At 59.1% G+C, this 6,172-nt stretch overlaps 1 pseudogene; it reads right to left on the bottom strand.

Annotated features, from left to right (window-relative positions):
• Positions 1–213: 213 nt before the first annotated feature.
• The window catches only part of LOC127922438 (thrombospondin-2-like), a 24,274-nt pseudogene continuing 18,315 nt past the window's right edge, over positions 214–6,172 (bottom strand).

The raw sequence follows: 6,172 nt of genomic DNA, 5'->3' as shown, positions 1-6,172 counted from the left end.
GTGTGTGTGTGTGTGTGTGTGTGTGTGTGTGTGTGTGTGTGTGTGTGTGTGTGTGTGTGAATTAGTTATTTTTGTGTGTGTGAGTGTGTATGAGTTATGTATTGTGTGTATTGTGTGTGTGATGTGTGTGTGAGACAGCTTATGTGTGTGTGTGTGTGTGATGCATTATGTGTGTGTGCCTGGGTGTGTGCCTAAGTGTGTGTTAGTGTGTACCTGTAGACAGTGGTAGGTTGTGTTGTGGTGGCAGGGAAGGATATGATTGGGCCAGCCATCTAGGTCAGAATCTTCAGTACACAGGAAGCCGTCCCCAGCGAAGCCAACGCCACACACACACCGATACACAGTTTCAGACGCCACGCCCAGGTACACACACTCCGCATGCTGACTGCAACGGTGTGTGTGATCTTTACAGGGGTTGTGGGGCTCACAGACCTAGACACAGAAACACACTTATAATTACAACACACACTTACAGTCAAAACACACACACACCACACCACACCACACACCACCCACACCACACACACACCACCCCACACCACACACACCACACCACACACCACCCCCACACCACACCACACCACATACCACACCACACCACCACACACCACACCACCCCACACCACCAGGGGTTGGGGGCTACCTAAACACAGAAACACACTTATAATAACCACACACCACACCACACACACACCACACCACCCCACCACACCACACCACACACCACACACACACACCACCACACACCACACCACCACACACACCACACACCACACACCACACCACCACACACACACCACCACACACCACACCACCACACACCACACCACACACCACACCACACCACACACCACCACACACCACACCACACCACACCACACACCACACCACCACAGAACACACACAACACACACTTACAGTCACACCACCACACCACCCACACCACATACACCACACCACCCCACCACACCACACACCACACCACCACACCACACACCACCACCACACCACCACACCCACACCACACACCACACCACCCCACACCACCACCACCACACCACACACCACACCACACAGACACCACCACACCACACTCACCACACCACCACCCACACCACACCACCCCACACACCACCACCCCACACACACCACACCACACCACCACACCACCACACCACACCACACCACACACACCCCACCCCACACCACACACCACACCACCACACACCACCACACACCACACCACCCACACCACCACACCACACCCACACCACACACCCCACCACCCCACACCACCAAACACCACACCACACCCACACCACCACACACCACACCACACACCACCACCACACACCACACCACCACACCACACACCACACACACACACCACACACCACACCACACACCACACACCACACACCACACCACCACACACCACACCACCACACCACCACACACCACACCACACCACACCACCACACACCACACCACCAAACACCACACACCCACACCACACCACACCACACCACCCCACCCCACACCACCACCACACCACACACCACACACACCACACCACCACACCACCACACCACACCACCCCACCACACCACCACACCACCACACCACCACACCACACCACCACACCACACCACACACCACACCACCACCACACACCACCTCACCACCCACACACACCACACCACACACCACCACCACCACCACACACCACACCACCACACCACACACACACCACACCACACCACCACACCACACACCCCACACCACACCACACACCACACCACACACACCCCACACCACACCACACCACCCCACCCACACACCACACCACACACCCACACCACACACCACCACCACCACACCACACCACCACACACCACACCACACACCACACCACCCCACACCACACACCACACCACCCCACCCACACCACCACACACCACCACCACACCACCACACCCCACACACACCACCACACACCACACCACACCACCACACACACACCACCCCCACACCACCACACACCACCACCACACCACCACCACACCACACACACCACACACCACCACATACACACCACACCCACACCACCACACACCACACCACACACCACACCACACCACACACACACACACCACACCACACCACACACCACCACCACACCACACCACACCACACACACACCACACACACAGTCACACCACACCACACCACCACACCACACCACCACCCCACACCACACCACACCACCACCACCACACCACACCACCCCATACCACACCACCACACACCACACCACACCCCACCACCACACACACCACACCACCACACACCACACACACACCACCACACCACCACACACCACACCCACCACCACACACCACACCACCACACACACCACCACACCACACCACCACACCACCACCAAAACCACCACACCACCCACACCACACACCCACACCACACACCCCACCACACCACCAAACACCACACACACCTCCACCACACACACCACACCACCCCACCCCACACCACCACACACCACACACACACACCACACCACCACCACCACACCACCCCACCCCACCACACCACACACCACACCCACCACCACACCCACACCACCCACCACCACACCACACACACCACACACACCACACCACCCCACACCACACACCACACCACCACACACCACACCCCCACACACACCACACACCACACACCACACACCACACCACCACACCACACACCACACCACCACACCACCACACCACCACACACCACACCACACCACACCACACACCACACCACACCACCACACACACACACCACACACCACCACACCACACCACCACACCCACACCACACCACACCACACCACACACACACCACCACACACCACACCACACACCCCACACACCACCACACCACACACACACACCACACACCACACACACCACACCCACCACACAGGGGTTGTGGGGCACCCTACACAGAAACACCACACACCACACCAGTCACACACACACCACACCACACACACACACCACCACACCACCACACACCACACCACCACACCACCAGGGGTTGGGGCCACACCTACACACACCACCCCACACACCACACACCACACCACACACCACACACCACCACCACACCACACCACACCACCCCACCACACACCACCACCAAACACCACACACACACACACCACACACCACACCACCACACACCACACCACCACACACACACACCACACCACACCACCACACACCACACACCACCACCACACCACACCACACACCACACCACACACACCACACCACCACACACACACCCACACACCCACACACCACCCCACACCACCACCACACCACACACACACCACACCACACCACACCACACCACCACACACACACACACCCCACACCACCCACACCCACACACACACCACACCACACCACCACCACACCACACAAACACCACACACACCACACACCACACCACACACCACACCCCACACACCACACCACACCACACCACACCACCACCACCACACCACACCACCACACCACACCCACACACCACCACACCACACCACACACACCACACACCACCACCACCACACCACACCACACCACACCACACCAAACACACACCACACACCACACCCACACACCACACACCACACCACACACACCACACCACCACCACCACACACACCACACCACACACCACACCACACCACACACACACACACACCACCACACCACACACCACACCACCACACCACACCACCACACCACACACACACACACCACCACACACACCACACACCACACACCACACCACACACACACACCACACACACACCACACCACACATAATTACACACCACCACAAACACCACACACCACACCACACCACACACACACCACCCCACACCACACCACACACACACCACACACCACCACCACACACCACACCACCACCACCACACCACCACACACCACACCACCACACACCACACCACCACACACCACACCACACACACACCACACACCACACCACACCACCCCACCCCACACCACCAAACACCACACCACACACCACACCACACCACACCACCCCACACCACCACACCACCCACACCACACACCCCACACCACCCACACCACCCCACACCACACACACACCACCCCACACCACACAACACACCACACCACACACCCCACACCACCCCACACCACAAACACACACCACCACCACACCACACACCACACCACCACCACCCCACACCACACCACCACACCACACACACCACACCACACACCACCACCACACACCACCACACACCACACCACACACCACACCACCACACACCACACCACCACACCACCCCACACCACACCACCACACACCACCACCCCACACCACACCACACCACACCACCCCACACCACCACCACACCACACACACCCCACCCACACCACACCACACACACACCACACACCACCACACCACCCCACACACCACCCCACACACACCACACCACACCACCACCCCACCACACCACACACACCCCACCACCACACCCCACACACCACACACCACACCACACACACACCACACACCACACCACACACCACACCACACCACACACCACACACACACCACACCACCACCACACCACACCACACACACACCACACACACACACACACACACCACACACCACACCACCACACCACACCACACCACCACCACACACACCACACACCACCACACACCACACACACACCACACCACACACCACACACCACACACACACACCACACCACCACCACATACACACACCACCACACCACACCACACACCACACCACCACACACCACACCACCACACACCACACCACCACCACCACCACCCCACACCACCACACACCACACCACCACACACCACACACCACACCACACCACACACCACACCACCCACACCACCACACACACCACACACCACACCACCACACACACACCACCACACACCACACCACACCACCAAAACCACACCACACACCACACCACCACACCCACACCACACCACCCCACCCCACCCCACCACCAAACACACACCACCACCACACCACACCACCACCCCACACCACCACACCACACCACACACACACCACCACACCACACCACCACCCACCACACCACACACCACCACACCACACACCACACCACCCACACCACACCACCACACCACCCACACACCCACACACCACACCACCACACCACACCACCACACCACCACACCCACACCACACACCACACACCACACACACACCACCACACACACCACACCACCACACACCACACCACCACACACCACACCCACACACACCACCACACACCACACCACCACACACCACACCACACCACACACCACACCCACACCACCACACCACCACACACCACACCCATACCACACCACACCACCACCACACACCACACCACCCACACACCACACCACACCACACACACCACCACCACACACCACACCACACACACACCACACAAAACACACACCACACCACACACCACACCACACACCACCACACCACACCACCACACACCACACACCACACCACACACACACACACACACCACACACACACACACCACCACACACCACCCACACCACACACACACCACACCACACCACACCACACACACCCCACCACACCACACACCACACCACCACACCACACACACACACCACACACCACACCACACACCACACACACCACACACCACCCCCACACCACACCACACCACACCACCACACCAAACACCACACCCACACCACACCCACCACCACCACACCACACCACACCACACACCACACACACACCACACCACACACCACACCACACCACACACCACACACCACACCACCACCCCCACACACCACCACACCACACACCACACACACCACACCACCACCACCCACACCACACCACACACCACACACCACCACACCACACCACACACACACCACACCACACCACACCACCCACACACCACACCACCACACACACCACACACCACACCACACCACACCACCCCACACCACCACACAAACACCACACCACA

Source organism: Oncorhynchus keta, unplaced genomic scaffold (genome assembly GCF_023373465.1).
Source record: "Oncorhynchus keta strain PuntledgeMale-10-30-2019 unplaced genomic scaffold, Oket_V2 Un_contig_25707_pilon_pilon, whole genome shotgun sequence".
Taxonomy (NCBI): Eukaryota; Metazoa; Chordata; class Actinopteri; order Salmoniformes; family Salmonidae; genus Oncorhynchus; species Oncorhynchus keta.
The sequence above is the reverse complement of the archived record's forward strand: the minus strand, read 5'-3'. Positions and strand labels throughout refer to the sequence as shown.